Genomic DNA, 19,933 nt, shown 5'->3' with positions numbered 1-19,933 from the left:
CCAATTGAACCAGTTCATTATGTTTTTCGAAAGGTTCACTGAAAATGTCATTTAGTTTGTTCATTGCATGTTACTTGAAGGATTAATTCATGTTTGTTGAAGGACTCATTCATGTTTATCATCCAACTGAACCAGTTCATTATGTTTTTCGAAGGATTTAGTGAAAATGTCATTTCGTTTGTTGATTGCGTGTTACTTGAAGGATTTGTTCATGTTTGTGCATATACTATGTTTATGTTTATGCTAAATAATTATGTCTATTGTAACTTACATTGATCTTAAACATGTTTTTCATCTAATTTGTTAAAGTTATTTTCATTTTAATGGAGAACCGATTCTGAATGATGGCTCATTTAAAGTTGGCCCAACAACCTTAAACTTGTCTTCAATGGAGGAACAACCATTACTAATCTTGATATACCAGAAATACCGTCGCGCCAATTCAAGTTTAAGCCTATTGAACATTTTCTTAATGGAATTTCCAATATGATTTGTTATATGGTGATATTTTATTATGCAAACTAATGCTTTCCAATATCATTGTTTTATTTTACTACTCGATTGAAACATCATCAATATGTCTTGCTACCATTCTTTCTTTATATTGATTTGTTATGCTTTAGACGTTATTAGAGTTCTGCAAGATGTTGCGAAAATACAATGGTCGGTGGTGGTAAGAAATCATGCGTCAATATCACTCTACATGATGAAATTGGTAATGTTATTAAAGTTACCTTATGGGAAGATTTTAGCAAATAGTTAATGAACCATAACAGCTCAAACATCAGTACATGTCCAACAATTATTATCTTAACATGTGCGTGGTGTAAGAAAAATACAAGTTTGCCACATTATATCAACCATCATTCTCATTGCTTTATGATTTCTGTTTTTAAGTTGTACTCTTACTATAGCTCTCAATCTATGGTACAACATTTAGATTACCAAGCCTTTCTAACGCTTAGTCCGACTCTAGACTTCACATAAATTTAGACCATCCCTAAGTTTAGACCTTTATATCCAAGTATGACACTTTTAGTTTTATGATTGCAATTCTTCATACTTCTCATATATTCATATGCTTCATGTTCAGAAAATGACTTTTTCTTTTTCAAAAAATGGACTAAGTTGAATGAGCTCAAGACTATTCGTGAAATCAATGAATTGAGAAAGATATGTTCTATTTGTTTCTTACCATTTCTCATAACATTATTAATCCATTGACTGATTTTTTGCAATTTAATAAAAGGAGTGTTTCGCCATAATGATTGGCACTACCAAAACATTCAAAGCCTCCAAATTTGGATGATATCATGAGACTTTCCCGACTTACAAATTATCTAACAAGTCCCCCGGGGTCAAATTTGAATGTACACGTGGAGTGAAAGATGTGGAACCAATAACTATGTAAGCTTTCATTTCTCCATACTTCTTTGCCCTCTTATATGCATATTTAATGTACTTCCAAACTTAATTATTTATTCTCTTCGTGTATTATATACAAAATAGAAATTGAGGTTGAGTTTTATAACCATGTTTGATGCTTTGTGTTTTGAGATAAGGATTGTATCCTATTCCTTGAAGTGATTGCAAGAGAATTAAGACAGCTCATGAAGGCGGTAAGTACAAAATAGTGACCTCTATATTATTTTTATTTCAAGGTATACATTAACCTCCTTTTTCAATGTATATTTTGTTTGTGGATTAGTCTGGAGAGGATCACCCTAAAATATATATGTAACACCTCGAAAAAACTATGCGGAAGGCCTGAAATTTTCCACAATCGCACCAACTTCTGTGTAGTCTAACAGCGTAGGCTAAATTTGGTTTCCCCTTGTTGTTGCCCATTGTTTCCTGGACGCTGAAATTTTGTCTATGACGGTCAAAGACTGTTACAACGTGTGTCGCAGCTTTGATGCTCTCCTGTTTCATGACCTTCATGCAACACTCACTGAATACTTGTCCGGACATTAACACTGCACTCCATCTTTCACCTCTGGTTGCGAACATAGAAGCCAACCTATAATAGGTTGATCTTACCAAGGCGGTTATCGGCAGATTTCGAATTCCTTTGAAAACCCCGTTCATGCATTCCACAATGTTTGTTGTCATGTGGCCCCATCGACAACCACCGTCAAATGCTCTTGTCCACTGCTCTACTGATATGTTATTTATCCATCTCCCTGCGTCTTCATTAGATAGTCTAATTTCATCACGATAATATTGAAATGACGGTTGAGTTAAAGCATACCCAGCATTCACCACCTTCTTGCGAAGATTCTTATCTTTTATAGCACGCATGAAGTTTTGTGCAATGTGTCTGATACAGTAGACATGTGTAAAAGGAGGATCATGTCATCCGTTGTCATGGTTGTTGTAGGCACTCTCAATGGCAGCATGTCTATCAGAAATCAAACATAGATTGGCTTGTGGAGCGACATGTGTTCTGAGATGTCGAAGAAAGAAACCCCATCCACCAGCCGTTTCACCTTCAACAAGAGCAAAGGCAATGGGAAAGACATTGTTGTTACCGTGTTGTGCAACCGCCATGAGCAAAGTACCCTTGTATTTTCCGTATAACCAAGTGCCATCAATTTGCAAGATAGGTTTGCAGAAAGCGAAACCTTTGATGCACGGGTCAAATGCCCAAAAGAGACGGTGAAATATTCTATTACCTGTAGCACAGGTTCCGTCTGGCATCATTGCTGGCACTGTCTCCATAATTGCCACAGTTCCTGGGACATATGTTTTTAGTGCCCATAAAAACCGTGGCAATTCCTTGAATGAATCCTCCCAGTTGCCGAAAACCTGTTCAACAACCTTTGTCCTTGCAATCCATGCTTTCTTGTAAGATAGAGTATAATTATATGTTGTTCGGATATGGGATATAATTATACTCACCTTCACTGATGGGTCTTTATTTACCAATGGCCGAATGTCTTGACATATCAAAGTTGTGCTCAGTTTACGGTGATCTTGTTCAACGTTAGTTGCAACGCAACTGTGCGGTGGGTCTATTGAAGCGATCTCCCAAGAGTCATTTTTCTTCTTGTAAGACGCAGCCAAACGAAACTTACAAAGCATGTTACGACATTCGATAACATACCTTCTAGAATCAGTGCGTTTCATTGTAAAGTCAGCAAAGTTGTTCATGTGGAATTTTTTGATTGCCAAAACACATTCTTCTTTGGTACGAAACATGTCTCCCACCTTTAATTTGCCTACTGGTCTTGGATACGGATTATAGAAGACACTGTCGGATGTTTCATTGTCGTGAAGATCCATATTTGTCATATGTTGAGGAGGATTGTAGGCATGACTAGGAGGTATTGGTGGTGGTTGAGCATCATCTTCATCGTCGTTGTTCAACATGTGATCAACCTGTATCTCGGTCTCCTCTTCTTCTTCATCAACAACGTCGACTTCTACTTCTGCTGCTGGGTTGAGTTCATCTGACCATTGTGCATCATCTGCATCATCTTCACCAGCTTCATCCTAATCGGTTAGTTGAGACTGTTGAGATGGTATACATGGTTGTAGAGTAATGTACAACTCGATACAATCCATGCCTGAATGTTCATGACTAACAAACATGTTTTCAACATCTTCATCGTCTCGTACCTTAAGGGGGAAAAACTTGCATTGACCATTCTCAAAAAATATTGGATTTTGATATGTGATCTTTGACACAATACCTGATCCTATAAAGGATTGTATTCTTTTTTTCAAATGCAAAAAGGTTGCATTTCTCTTCATTGTGATTCTAATGGTATCAGTGTTTCGAAAACAAAAACCATGAAGCTCAAACTCAAAAGTTTCACCATTGCAGTGAACGTTGACACTGTATAATGATGAAGATGACATTATGGATATGAAAACTATTTTCCTAATGCAAATGAATGTGAGTGAAGTGTCTTGGATGTTGATAGTAAGACACTTAAATAGATGGTATCAGTGTCTCACATGCTAGCTAGTTTTGAGATGATGTGTCTAGTCGCATCCGCGAAAAACAACCGGCGGGCTGAAACAAAAAAACAACACAGAGCCGCCACTGCGCGTTATTTATCCCAAGATAGGGAAAGGAAACGCTCAGAGAAACCTGGAAAAAGCATGGTCTCGCGACCAAAGAGAAAGGGTAAGGGAGTCGGTTACGCAAGGGGAAGGTATTAGCACCCCTCACGTCCATCGTACTCGACGGGATCCACGCTCTAAGAAAAGAAAAGGTTGCTAAAACATCACACACACACACACCGAAGACAACACAGGTGGGGTTAAGAGGAAGAGAGCTCGATAGGACATCACATCCTATGCCTACGTATCTCGTCTGGAACGAGAATCAGAGCTGCCGTAGTTCGGCTCACGCACGCCAAACAAGACACACACACCCACAGGCAAACCTGGAGCCTGAAGGCCAATCACTGGACTTACATCAGCATCCGAACCAAAACACACGCACACTGGCAAACGTGGAGCCCGAAAGCCAATCACTGGACTTACATCGGCATCCGAACCAAACACACGCACACAAGAAGATAACAAGCAAACGCACACAAAAAGAAAAAAAGTGCCCGGAGAAGTCTCGCACGACCTCCTGCCTACATACCTCGTCTAGAACAAGGATCAGGGCGATGTAGTTCCCCTGAAAGGGAAAGAAAATCTAGCCAGAAACCAAGGGGAGACACACTACCAGGGAGCTGTACTCGAGCCTAGTGTTATCATGCATCATTGCCCTATGTTGTGGTTTCTACCTACTTGCACAACTGCAAGCTAATCCTATCCAGGAAGAAAGCAAGCATGCAAGCATCAATCACAATAAAACAAACATTTCACACAGCACACACTATATCCAGTCAAGTGAGGCTCAAACAAAAGGTGGACTGCCGAGGCAAGTCATCTGTACAAGGTAGAGTTAGCTCTTAACCTTGCCATTGAGGGGCTAAGGTGAAGCTGATGAAAGGTGAGTGAAGATTAGACTTCACAGCTCTTATCCCTGACCAGGGAGAGCTTCAGACAAAGGAGCGTGGGTCTAGAATGGAGGGACCCTTCTACGCTCAAGACTCTGACACAATTGTACAAAGTACAAGATCTTGGGTTTGTGTCCCAATGCATCAACACAGTGGTGTGAGCAGGGGGACGACTCAACAGAATAGTGGGGGATAGATTGCATATCCCTTGGGTTCCGCCAATTGCCTCATAGAGGTCTTTACCTGCTTGGCACAACAGTAAACAATCACAATCATCGCCTCTTAAGGAGGACTTCAGACAGTTGCCTGGCCAAGTAACAGGCCAGGTCTTCCAGACTACATGAAGACAAGAGAGTCTACCTCAACTGGTTTAAAAAACCAAGCAGCAGCAAGCAAGCTCTTAAAGAACTGTAAGCGACTAAATGTACCTGAAATCAATCAAGTATCATCAGTACTCAGACAAACCAACAATAAACAGCAAAAGTCAATCTATACAGACAACACAAGTTAATGCACATAAGTGCAAGCCATGAGCTCAAACTCAAGCATCAAACCTACAACACAAAGCCAATGTTAGTTCACAACATCAAACAAAACTCAATTTAATCAACTTGCACTTTTTTCTTTAAGCCTTTTTGCATTTCAACCTGAAAATCCAAACCAAATGTGAGAAACTAGACCACTAGGCCAAGCCTAGGGTCCAAAGGGGATAAAAAAAATCAAAACAGCAATTGAAAACCAACCAAAATCACATTCAAACAAATTAGAAGCAAATGCAATTGGTCCCATGCTCATATCCTTCACCATTATCATTTTATGCACAATTTAACATCAAACATGCAATTTGCAACTCCAAATGACCAAACAGAACTAACTCAATCAAAAGCATATCAAAACAATTCAATTAATTCCACAAAATTTCACACCTAAACAGGACACATTCAATGTATAGCATGTCAATTTTCAGCTCAATTGGACAAAAGGAAATAGGTCAATGAAAATCAAGAAGTCCAGACACATTTATACAAGCCAATTCAAGGCATCAACACAAGCATTAACTTCCATAAATCATAAAACAGTGACAACAATTAAGAAATGAGTGGGATCAAAACCATCATGTCCTATAATGTGTCTAGAATGCTCATGTCAAATTTCATCTTCATCCAATACCATATGAGAATTTCACAAGCAAAATGCCAACATGTGTCACACAAATTCACAAAATGAGCCAACAGAGAAGAAAAATATCAATCAATTAGAAAATGACATCAAAAATTCCAGCAAAAATCACATGTAATCTTGACATATCAATGATCATTCACCAAAAAATTGGAGCAATTCAACATTCCTAAGCCAGGAAAATAAAATCATGAAGTCAGCAGAAATCCAAACAAGTCAACACATGGTAGCAAAATGAGCATCAACTTCAATCAAATGCCAAACAGTGAAAACAATGAAGAAATGAGTGGGACCAAAGCCAAACTACATCTAAACATGTTATGAATCACTCCATCAAATTTCACATTCATATGATATGATATGAGCATTTCACAAGACTTGGAAGACAAACACTCAAACAAAGCCCTAAAAATGCTAAACAGCACTAAAAAATCTCAATTAAATGGAAAATGAATCAACAATTCATACAAAAAAGCATGGTGAAACTAGACATATACAAGACACAGCATGCAAAATTTGAGATCAATTGGAAAAGCATAGGCATGTCAAATAAATTCATGAAATTGACCTAACCTAGTGTGACACAAATTGTCACACTCAACTTTCACACCTCATATCTACCAAACCAGAAATCCAAAATTCACAAACTATACATCAAAATAACCAGCAAGGAGTCAAGAATTAGCATGTGAAATTTCATTCAATTTGGATAATGTATGAGTATTTCATGAAGGATATGGTGAAACATATACAAAATGCACACAAGTCAAAGATCAATAGGCAAAGTCAAAAATCCACCAAGCACAACTTGAGTTATCATACCTATAAAAAACTAGAGAAAATTATGAATCTAACAAAAAAACTCCCACTGAATTTGGACTAAAAATGGATTTTATATGATTTTTTGAAGATTGGTTAAATAATGAAATAAATATTTTAAGTGGATTATGTATTAATAAGCTGCGAATGGCAATATGGTAATAATCACGTTCCAGGCTTAAAACGCAGCCGTTTCAATTATTTGGTGGCGTAACGTGAGTGGCTGGTTTTGGCGCTAAACAGGAAATTTGAATTGAGGCACCAAAGAATGGATCGAACACGACTTTTTTCAGAATTTGAAGCTTCTTCCTCGCGCGCTCATGTTCATCACTCCCAGCTCCGGTCAAGAACTTTTCTTCACCAAAACACGCAAACGACATACCGATCTCTCCGTCTCTCAGTGTAGGTCATGAATATGGCGACTATTTTTCCTAACACTAAACACACAGCACGGATCGAGCAAAAATGAAAACGCACATCAAACTTAAAACCGCGATTACTCTCTCCACACTCAATCATTTCACAAACCACAACTTGCATGTTGATCTACATTCAAAGATCTATAAAAGCCCTAACATAGTTTGAGCAATGGAAGAATTCGAAAACTGACCTTATGATGAAGCAGTTGATGATTCTTGGTGCTTTCATGCGCAACTTTCCAAAACAGACGAAGATAAAGGTTGAGGATGATGATTGGAGTGGCTATCTCAGTTCAAGGTTGCTCCAGGTGTGCGAATTCTCAAAATGCCATTATCATGCTCACTTGCAACAGTCACGATTTTGAAGGTTTCTTGCACAAATTCAATGAAACAGATGTAGATGAAGGTTCATAGAAGATGAATCAAAAAGAATTTTGCAATTTGGTTGAGATTTGATGGAGTTTTGGTGAAAAATGTTGATGAAGATTCTTGAAGAATTTGAGAGGTTCTTGGAGGGAAAGTTAGTTACAGCTCTTGAGAATTGTGATTATGATTAACATTCTGTTATGATTAATCATTTATACCATCCCTTAATCCAATGTACTAATCTCAATTAGCAAAAATTTGTTTAATTAGTGTAATGTGAAACTTAAGTGCAAGTCCAAAAATGCCCTTGCCAAATATTACACCATGACAGCTCATGACAGCTCAAACAACTTCTAAATGTCATTTCGAGTGTGTTGCAAAAAGTCCCATTCCAAAATTCCATGTATTTCTCAAATTGGACCATTTTGCCCTTGGATTTTAATTGTTGCACTTGAAAATTGACCTTTTGCATTGACCATTTTTGATGAATTTTGATTATGCACCATGAAAGTACATGTGAAATGGAGTTTGCTCATAAAAAGATCATCCATTTTGGACATTCCATGTGAAAGTTATGCCACTTTGATTATAGGCATTTTTGGAAAATGAATGGACCATAACTTGCCAACCATGCATGGGAATTTCAAGTTCTTGGACTTTTTGGAAAGGTGAGAACAAGATATACAACTTTCATGTTGAACAAATTTTCATTTGAAGCATTTTTGGACACGTAATTTTGTGGTGAAAAACTTTCCATTTTTGGAAACTTCCATTACAAGTCACTTTCCATTTTTGGCAATTTTTGTCCTGACTTTATTTTCTTCATTCTTGAGCTTGGAAATGTCAAATGAAACTTGTTTCAACATGAATGAAGTGTATCCAACTCTCTTCCACCTCCAAATCCATAAAATCAAGCACAGTTGACCACAGTTGACTTTTTCAACTAATAGATGAATTTGGCAATGCACTGATCAATCTGAGCCCCAATTCTCTGATGAAATGGCTCAAGGGTGAAACCCTAGCCTCCATAAGCTTAATAAAATCATGAAATGATCCCCATATCCATCATAGACCCCATCTCCTGCACAAACCCTGATTGGCCCAATGCAACTGATTAGGGTTGACCAGTGGTCAAAACCCTAATCTCAAGGTATATTGATCAAACCCTTGAACTTCTTGGATGATATCAAAACCATGATAATGATGATGTATCAATCCCCCCAAGATGAAGACCAATCTCCTTGAGAACCACAAAACCCTAATTTGGACCACCATATCCTCAGATGATTAGTGATCCAATCCAATGAAACCCTAGCTTGCACATAACCTCTCCATCTTCTGATCAAGACTTAGGAGGATGACTTGCACAATGTGACCACATGATATGCAACATGCAATGCCTAATGTCCTAAAATGATATGCAAATATGTTAAGTCAGTCCCAAAAGAGGAGGGCAAATTTTGAGGTGTTACATGTCGGACATTCAAGCTACTCTGATATAATGTGTCAAGCATGCAAGCTAGTTCTGAGATGATGTGTCTGTCATGCAAGACAGTGTGAGTTGATGTGTCAAGCATGCAAGCTATCAAGAAGTGACTCTTCAGCATGCAGGAGACAAGACAGCCACGTGTTTGACATGTAAGCTAGTTCTGAGATGATGTGTCAGTCATGCAAGACAGTCTGAGTTGATGTGTCAACCATGCAAGCTATCAAGAAGTTAGTCATCAGCATGCAGGAGCCAAGACAACCACGTGTCGGACATGTAAGATAGTCAGAGATGATGTGTCAACCATGCAAGCCATCCACAAGTGACTTGTTCAGCATGCAGGAGACAAGACAGCCATGTGTCAGACATGCAGATGGTGTCGCCAAATGGTTTGGTGCCTCCACTTAATGCTTGTACATGGTCGCCAATTGAAGTGGCGACCCCATGCAATCAGACCTCGAAACCAAGCATTCAGACCTAGCCTTGCATGCATGTCCCTATGTAGGCGCCAATTTGAATGGCGACCCCTCTTTAGGATTGTACATGGTCGCCAAATGAGGTGGAGACACCATGCAAACACAAATTTTTATGCTCTCATCCATTTTCCTATAAATACATCCACTCCTTCAACACCTCTTCCACACCAACATTCTCACTACTTCCTCTACAATACTTCTTTTACAATTTCATCTTCAACAACATCTTCCAATTTCATCTACACCAACTCCCCAACAATATGTCTTTACTCACAATGGGCGAAGCACACAGAGGAACAGTTGCAAACATCGCAACATATGTAAGTTTTTTCTTTTGTTAACTTTTTATCTTTCTTCTTCACCAACCCCATTTTATTTTGAAATACCAACTAAGTCAAGTGTTATATTATTTCTATTATAGGATGTATCCAGGTTTCGAACTCGAGTCCACGAATTTGTCCCAATGGACCCGATGATTCAAACTTATGTTGAACTCGCCGGTTTTGGTCATATTAGCAAGATTATGTCTTGGTTTATAGATAACAAGTTCATTCTAGCCTTATGCGAAAGATGGAGGCCAGAGACACACACATTTTGGTTTCCAACCGGTGAGTGTACCGTGACGTTGGAAGACGTCTACATGCTTTTAGGACTACGAATTGAAGGCAAAGCTGTTAATGGTAAGACCAACTATGCAAATTCAATTTGCATGGAGCTTTTAGAAACTGATTTGTTAGATGATAATGCTAGAGGTCAAGGTATACTACTCTCACGCCTAAAGTCATATTATAATAGTTTATATTTAGATGAGCATTCTACCGAAGATGCTCGAATAATAAAAACTAGGTGTTACATTATGCTGTTAATAGGATCCTTTTTATTTCCCGAAGGTAGTGGTTCTAGCATGCATATTATGTACTTACCTCTACTTAGACATGTAGATAGAATAGGTAGTTACAGTTGGGGATCCGCTTGTCTAGCCTATCTCTATAGTTCATTGTGCAAAAACTCCCACAAAGACACATCTACATTTTCTGGATGTGCTGTTTTGCTACAAGCATGGGGTTGGTCAAGACTACCGTCTCTAGCACCGGTCAATAACAACCCTTTCACTTTTCCATATGCAAAAAAGTAAGTTGTTTAAATTGCTATATCTTTACTTACTTCCTTAAAGTTTATTACCTCAAACTAATTTTTTTTTAACTTTTTGGTGTAGATGGTCGGCACGTGGTATGAGTTACAGCAGATGTCCGAGACACTGTATTACTCAGTATCGCAACCTGTTGGATCACCTTCGACCGACAGACGTAAGCTAAATAACTTCATTATTTCGTCATATTATCTTAACTTTTTCTACATTTATTATAATCCTTTCTTCTTTAACATTTCAGTTCATTTGGCGTCCATACCTTAATCTGGATCATGACCATGAGGTCAATGCTGAAGACGCAGTCTGTCATACCCCAAAATTTGCCCGTTAATCTTTCAAGACACTCTTCAAGGCACTCCAACTCATGGTTCAAGACATTGACCTTAAAGGAACAAAGGCCCAGTTCACAGGTGGCCCAATCCAGAAAAGGACTTAAACTGGCATGCTCGCTAGGCGAGCAAATCCTTCATCTAGCGAACCCTTCGCTACACCACTCGCCTAGCGAAGCTTGCGGATACCAGAAAATTCTGGGCTTCATTCTTAGCCCATTAGGTCACAAAAAACCATTATAAATACCAACATTTCAGAACGAAACGAGGACGAAGACGGACGAAAACCCTAGCAAGGAAACCCTAACAGAAGCAACCGAGCAAACCCTGGAGGCTAACCAAGAGAATTCAGAGCAACCCTAAAGGAAACCCTGAAGGCGACTCATCTGCACAAAGGTTACCTCTGCCCAACTCAATTCGGCACCAACCCTAAAGGTGATCTGCCAATTCAACGTCGCAATTCAATCGCCAACAGGTTTGCACTACTATTACCGCTTTATGCTCCCAATTTACATGTGATATTATAATTGAATTCCTAAATATATTTGAGTTTTTGCATGTCGATTTAAGTATGCATGGATATCTTGAACGTTTAACCGTGTAATTTCTGTAGTGGATGCCATGGGGTTTGGAGCTCGCTGAAATCGTATTGTTCCTAAATTCAAAACCCGCAGCCGTTCGCTAGCACATCGCTGAGCGAACCTGCAGCGAGTGTTCGCTAAGCCCTCGCTAGGCGAGGCAGCAGCGAACGCGACAGTAGCTGACTTTTTCTGTTTTGATTTTCGCTCATCTGACATGTTTTATTGTAACCATGCATTATTTACCTAACACTGTTACTGTTGTGATTCCTTTTGTTTGGTGCAATTCTCGATTGCACCCTGATTTGGTATTCTGACCTGTTTGCTGAATTTTGTAAGGGTCCAAATATGACAGAACAAGGTAGCTTGCTAGGTATTCCACTTTATTTGTGGGATACCCTTGTGGAGATTCATCCTAATTACCTAATTGATTATGATATGGAGATTCATCCTAATTACCTAATTGATTATGATATGGAGATTCATCCTAATTGCCTAAATGATTGTAAAATATTGCCTTTGAATATGTGATCTTGGCCCTATCTTTGTTGCCTTATGGTATTACGGTATTATGGTCAAGTCCCGCGAATGTGGGGATACACTTAGCAAAGACCCTTCGGTTAAATCATCATGCCCCTACAAGATAAATCATAGTCCCTCGGATGTTGCCTTCGAATATATGATTTTGTCCCTCGATGACCCTTCGTTGTAGCCTACGGTTAAGTGATGATTGTCCCTTCGAATGCTAAGGTATCCTTACAAATGTTGTCTTCAATGACCAATCGATGACCCTACGATGTCCCTTTACATCCAAAGGATAAGACTACTTACTTCTCAATAGTAAGGACAGTTTTACCCTCATAAGGATAGGAAATGCCCATAAAGACCTTAGGTAGGTATAACTCTTAAATGTTGAATCACAACTTAAAGTACTTTTCACATCACACTTTGCAAAACACCTACTAGAAAATCACCACTTGGTATACATTCATACTAGAATCATTGCCAAGTTATATTTTTCTAAATAGCTTTCAAAATTAAACGAGATAAATACTTTGTATACATTCGTACAAGAATCATCACAAAGTTAAACTCTCTTTTCAAAACATTTTCTAAGCAATTCACAAACACTTTTTCAGACAAGAAAAATAACATAAGTGATCAAGCAATTAAGAGCCCATGGATAACCATGGATACAAAGGGTGCTAACACCTTCCCTTTGTATAATGTACCTCCCGAATCCAAAATCTAATTAAGGTCTTTCCTGTTCTTTTCCACCTTTCCTTATTGGATAAAAGAAAAGTCGGTGGCGACTCTTGCTAACCGCGACATTTGCTTTCCAAAGCAAAAACACACAAAGTCAGTTCACCGTATGACAGAACTGGAGACTCTGCTGGGGAAACAAAGAGAGGTTACCTTAAAAAAAAAAAACAAGATCACTTATTTGAATTGTCTGATTTACTTTTAAGGGATTGCTTGGGTATTTTATGCTTGAGTGAAAGATCCTACACCCGGATCTAGTGTACCTTAGGTAAGTAGCAATAGATCATCGCGACTATCCGGCGTATACTGGAATGGTTAAAATGATGGCTACGGTTAATGTGACACTTTGGATGTCCTGATGTTCCTCATGTTTACTTGAGGAGAAATTTGGCGTCTGCGTGGTGTCATCAAAGCATTAACCAGACCTTTAAAACCCTAATTGACTCATCCTAGCCATTAGAAAGTAGTGAGATAATTGACTTCGGTTCCGACTGGGGTTGGTTGAGACTCGATACTACACTCTTTGAGATTGGACTTTAGGGAAGCTTCGGTCAACCACTTGGTGTTGCACTGAAGTGGACTTAAAGGAAGGTCAATGATTGGAGATCCTTCTAGAACCCGGTTACTATTCTAGGACAGGTTGAACCAACCAAACTTCAGTGGGGAGGGTACTTACCTATGGAACTCATGCAAGCCTTAAAACTTAGGAATGATTGTTGTGTAACTTGTTTGTGCTTGTTACTTATTTAACATCATAACATCATAACATCATAACATCATGGCATTGTACTAACCATTTCAAGGACTTAGGGATTTAACGTTGCTCTATTTTGTAAGGCTATGGCTCCCAGGAAGACCATCCGGATCAATTTTGTAGCCATCTCTCCTCAACTCAAGGATTTAGTGTCAGAACTTCCCGATCAGGCTCAGTTCATCAAGAAACATGGTTCTCTCCTCAATTTGGTTACCACTGGTTTCAAAGAAGATATGTTGAGAGTCCTATTCCAGTTCTTCGATCCTAAACATCATTGCTTCACATTCCCAGATTATCAGTTGGTACCCACATTAGAAGAATTTTCCAGGCTGCTTGGGATACCTATCCTTGATCAAATACCTTTCAGTGGTTTAGAAAAGATTCCGAAGTCTGAAGAAGTTGCCGTAGCTTTACACATGACAAAGTCAGACATTGAAACCAATTGGGTAATAAGAAGTGGAATTAAGGGTTTACTTGCCAAATTTCTGATAAATAAGGCCCGAGAATTCTTAAAGGTTGTGGATGTCCGTGCTTTCGAAGATGTTCTAGCACTATTAATCTATGGGTTGGTGCTATTTCCTAATCCAGACCAATTCATAGATATGAATGCTATTAAGATATTTCTCACTCATAACCCTGTGCCTACCTTGCTTGGAGACATTTTGCATTCCCTTCACACTCGTACCATGAAAAGGCAAGGGACTCTCATGTGCTGCGTACCTTTATTATCTAGGTGGTTTATTTCGCACCTTCCTCAATCAGTCTTGAAGAATGAGCAGAATTTGAAATGGTCTCAAAGGATAATGTCGCTTTCCCATTCAGATATCCGTTGGTGTCCTCATCTCAAAGAAAATGTTATCATCATTGATCGTTGTGGAGAATTCTCTAATGTACCACTCCTGGGGATAAGAGGAGGTATTACTTATAATCCTGCTTTAGCCCTACGTCAGTTTGGTTGTGCTCGAAGAGATGGCCCACATGAAATAATTATCCAAGGCACGGTGTTTGACTATGACAACGATTCTCAAAGGCTCCGTCAAAGGTTTGTACGAGCTTGGGGCATGGTGAAAAGAAGTACTTTAGGACATAAAAACTCTATTCCTATGGAACCTTATCTCAGATGGGTACGCGCAAGAGCTCGTGAACTTGTCATGCCATATCTTGCAGTCGGACCATTGATTGTTGAACCAGGAGTTGAAGGAGGTACTCCTCAGATAATTCCTTATCCAGATATGCCTACCGATGTTGAAGAATTGAAGAGATCCTGGATCCAGTTGAGAGAGGAAAGGGATACTTTTGAAGCTCAGTTCTGTGCTGAAAGGAAGAAGGTGTTAGAGCTTACCATCCAGCTTAATGAGGAACGAAGACTCAATGCATATCTTCGCCCAAAAAGAAGCCGTCCCTGGGAGACTTGAGCTTTCGTTGTATTTTTATTATTTTGGTTGTAATGAACATTGATTAAAAATTATTAATAAAAGTCTTTTTTTGGTGGTTTACGCAAAGTTAAATTCCAAAAGTCCTTGAAAACATTTCATACATTGCATTGCATAACATAACATCGCATAACAGGTATTCTAAAGGATCAATATTCTCACGGTCTTCCTATTGCAAACAGAAAAATGGCTCTCGAACAAACTGTCAAAGATCTCCAGGCTCAAAATGCTCAATTCCAGGAGTTGATCCTGGGCTTATCCAAGGGGCAGGCGGAACTGAAGGCTCTCTTGCTCGAGAAGAAGAAAGACAAGAAACCTGTGAGTTACATTAACCCGGGAAGAAGGCTTAAAGGACAGGCTGCAGGAGTCAAGATTAGACTTCCGAAGGATCAAGAAGAGGGGACAGAAAATGACTCTGAAGAGGAGAATGTTGATCTCTTCAACCCTGAGGACGACGATGAAGATTATGAGAATGAACAGTACTCTCCAAGAGATGGCAAGTACAAGTTGCTGGAAGAACGTATGCTAGCTATGGAAGGCCAGAAGGCGCCCGGTCTGGATTTTGAAAGCTTGGGTCTGGTCTCCGATGTGGCCATTCCTCGCAAATTCAAGATCCCCACTTTCACTAAGTACGATGGTGTGTCTTATCCTCAGATGCATCTGAGAGCTTATGTGAGAAAGATTCAGCCGTATACCACGGATAGGAAGCTATGGATCCATTTCTTCCAAGAGAGTCTGGCTGGCACATAGTTGGAATGGTACTATCAGCTCGAGAGCTCTAACATCCGCACCTGGACTGATTTAGCGACAACTTTCTACAAGCACTACCAGTATAATTCTGAATTAGCGCCTACTCGGCTACAGTTGCAGAATATGACCATGGGATCTAAAGAAGGCTTCAAAGAATATGCTCAAAAATGGAGAGATTTGGCGGGCAGAGTCAAACCCCCTATGACTGATCGAGAATTAGTAGACATGTTCATGAGTACACTGACAGGCCCATTCTACAGCCACCTATTGGGAAGTTCCTCATCGGGTTTCACTGAACTTATATTGACAGGTGAACGTGTTGAAAGTGGCATTCGTAGTGGAAAAATACAGGCAGCTACCTCTGCAAGCACCAAAAGGTCCTATCAGGGGAGGAACGAATCAAATGCTGTGTACGGTCAAAGGGGTCGTAGCAAGAAAAATCGCGACCATACCATTGGAGCAGTTACAATTGCAGCACCGCCATCTCAAAACTTCCAGCACAGACAAGACAGGCCAAGAAGGCAGTTTACCAAGATCAATATGACTTTAGCACAAGCGCTGCAGGGTATGCTAAAGGCAGATTTAATTACCCTCAAAGATCCTCCTGCAAATCTCAACACTACTTCTCCTCGTTATAATCCCAATGCCAGGTGTGCATATCACTCCGATAGCCCCGGGCATGATACAAACGATTGTTGGTTGTTGAAGAATAAGATTCAGGATATGATCGACGCGGGAGAAATCTAATTTGATCCTCCATAGACTCCTAATGTCATCACTGCACCTATGCCTAACCATGACAAGACTGTTAATGCTGTGGATGACAATTCTTACATTTCTAATGTAGCTGACTTAGCATCTCCTCTCCTGACCATCAAGAAGAATTTATTGCAAACTGGTTTATTTCCAGGTTGTGCTAAAAATTGCAATCTCTGTATACTCCGACCCAATGATTGCTTGAAGTTGAGAAATGGTATTCAACGGCTGATGGACGATCGTACAATTCTCTTTGAAAAGATTCCTAAGGTGGAAAACCCTGTTGAAGAAATATTGGTGATTGCTAGGTCTAAAGTTCCAGTGAAGATTACCACTACTAGAGTGCCTGTGAAGATTACTGCTGAGCCCAAGGTAGCTCCCCTAATCATTACTGCATCTGGCCCAGTACCGTATTCCTCAAGCAAAGCCATTCCGTGGAATTATGGAGGTGATGTTTACATCCATGGCGTAAAGCAAGTTGATAATTCTGCTAATCCTAATGGCATTGTTGGGACTAGTAAAATTACTCGAAGTGGAAGGATCTTCTCTCCAGAAATCTCACCCCCCGCCCCCGAAACTCGAGGAAAGGAACCAGTCAACCCTTCTCAGTCAGAGACACCGGTCGAAGTTACTACTGAAGATGTTGCCAAACAAGAAATGGAAGAAATGCTGAAAATCATCCGCAAGAGTGATTTTGATGTGGTAGAACAGCTGGGGCATACTCCGTCTAAAATTTCGATGTTATCCTTGTTGTTATCTTCTGAATCTCATGCCAATGCATTGATAAAATTCTTGAAGACCGCTCATGTACCTTAGGAAACATCTGTCGATCAGTTCGAAAATTATGTTGCTCACTTGGCAGTTGACAATGGCCTAGGCTTCTCCGATGCTGACCTGACACCAGCAGGAAAGAATCACAATAAAGCTCTGCATATCTCCATTGAGTGTAAGGGGATCATCTTGTCTCATGTGTTGATCGATAATGGCTCTTCTTTGAACGTGCTACCGAAAGCTGTGCTCGATAAACTTGACTGTAAAGGAATTGAACTGAAACCTAGTGACGCTGTGGTGCGTGCTTACGACGGTGCGAAGAGCGTTGTCCACGGTGAAGTGGTCCTCCCTATCAAGATAGGACCTCAAGTCTTCAACACTATCTTTCACGTAATGAACATTCGTCCTGCATATTCCTGCTTGCTGGAACGCCCTTGGACTCATGGGGCAAGTGCTGTAGCTTCGTCTCTCCATCAAAAGCTGAGGTATCCAATAGAGGGTAAGATCGTCACTGTGTGTGGGGAAGAAGAGTATATTGTCAGTAGTGTGCATACCTTCAGATACGTCGAGATGGTTGGTGAACTCTTTGAGACTCCGTCTCAGTCATTTGAAGTAGTTCCTCCGACTAATCCTGTCCTTAAGCCAACTTCCTGTGTGCCCAAGGTTATTCGTGCTCCTCCTGCTATGATTTCTCTGAAGGACGCTCAAGCCGTGGTTGAAGATGGTGGTCGTATTGGCTGGGGTCAACTGATCGATGTACCGTACAAGTCTGATAGATTCGGCCTGGGATTTAGCTCTGAGAAGGTAGTCAAGAATCAGATTAATGCTGTAGGAGATGCTGACAGCGATTGCGACCTGGATAGCTGGATTTTCCCAACAACCGGTGACGGACTCAATAATTGGAAGGCTGAAGACACTATCCCGATCTCCTTTAGTCAGGAGTAATTGTTATTGTCTATTTTAGTGTTGCAATTTTTTTAATTTTTACGATTGAACTTCTTAAAGCATTGTGTCTATGCCCGGGGCACAATAGCTAATTTGTTAAGGGTTTTGTCATTTTCATAAGCATATTCACATTCAATAAATCAATGGACGTTTTGCATTCAAATATTGCGCTCTTTATCTTTCCTGTCATCTTCTAAACAAGCTATGTTTTCTTACACATACTCACGTAACAAATTGCAGATCCATACCCACTTTGGATCCTGTTGATAATAGTTCTACTACTGTTCATTGTGACTTTGAAAATCCGATCTACCAAGCCGGGGATGGAAGTGAGGAAGATTGTGAAGTACCTGAAGAGCTTGCCAGACTGGTACTGCAAGAAGAAAAGACTATATAGCCGCATGAGGAATCGATTGAAACTGTAAATCTGGGTACCGAAGTAGACAAGAAAGAAGTCAAAATAGGAGCAGGCTTGGAAAACAGTGTCAAAGGAAGATTGATTCAGATGTTACATGACTATGTAGAGATTTTTGCTTGGTCTTATGAAGACATGCCGGGACTAGATACTGATATAGTAATGCATCGTTTGCCAATGAAGGAAGATTGTCGTCCTATTAAGCAAAAGGTTCGCCGCATGCGTCCTGAAATGTCTGAGAAAATCAAAGCCGAGGTTATGAAACAATTTGATGCAGGTTTTCTGGCTGTTACTTCTTATCCTCAATGGGTTGCTAATGTGGTACCAGTGCCAAAGAAGGATGGTAAAGTGCGAATGTGTGTAGATTACAGAGATTTGAATAAAGCGAGTCCCAAGGATGACTTTCCACTTCCGCACATTGATGTTCTGGTAGATAACACCGCTCAACACAAGGTATTCTCATTCATGGATGGATTCTCAGGTTACAATCAGATTAAGATGGCGCCTGAAGACATGGAGAAAACTACGTTTGTGACGCAATGGGGCACTTTCTGTTATAAAGTAATGCCATTCGGTTTAAAGAACGCAGGGGCAATGTACCAGCGTGCTATGGTGGTTTTGTTCCATGACATGATCCATCATGAAATAGAAGTATATGTGGATGACATGATAGCCAGATCTCATACTGAAGAAGAACATCTCGATCATTTATACAAACTGTTTGAGAGGTTGAAGAGGTACAAGTTGAGATTGAACCCGAACAAATGCACCTTTGGAGTAAGATCCGGTAAACTCTTGGGCTTTATTGTCAGTGGTAAAGGAATTGAGGTTGACCCGGCCAAGGTGAGAGCTATTCGAGAAATGCCAGTTCCCCGTACGGATAAAGAAGTCAGAGGTTTCTTGGGGCGTTTGAATTACATTGCCCGATTTATTTCCCATTTGACTACTACCTGCAAACCCATCTTCAATCTACTGAGGAAAAATCAAGAGATGATATGGAATGATGAATGTCAAGAAGCTTTTGATAAAATCAAGAAGTATCTCCAGGAACCTCCAATTCTGATACCACCAGTTGAAGGA

At 39.9% G+C, this 19,933-nt stretch overlaps 1 long non-coding RNA gene across 1 annotated transcript; it reads left to right on the top strand.

Annotated features, from left to right (window-relative positions):
- Positions 1-293: 293 nt before the first annotated feature.
- Positions 294-1,745, top strand: LOC127105961 (uncharacterized). Its single transcript, XR_007795195.1, has 5 exons — positions 294-501; positions 624-817; positions 1,250-1,407; positions 1,563-1,619; positions 1,709-1,745. It is a non-coding gene; the product is annotated as an uncharacterized LOC127105961 (long non-coding RNA).
- The last annotated feature ends 18,188 nt before the right edge of the window (positions 1,746-19,933 follow it).

This window comes from Lathyrus oleraceus, chromosome 7 (genome assembly GCF_024323335.1).
Source record: "Lathyrus oleraceus cultivar Zhongwan6 chromosome 7, CAAS_Psat_ZW6_1.0, whole genome shotgun sequence".
Lineage (NCBI taxonomy): Eukaryota > Viridiplantae > Streptophyta > Magnoliopsida > Fabales > Fabaceae > Lathyrus > Lathyrus oleraceus.
Note: the sequence above shows the minus strand (reverse complement) of the source record. Positions and strands in the feature narration are given on the sequence as shown.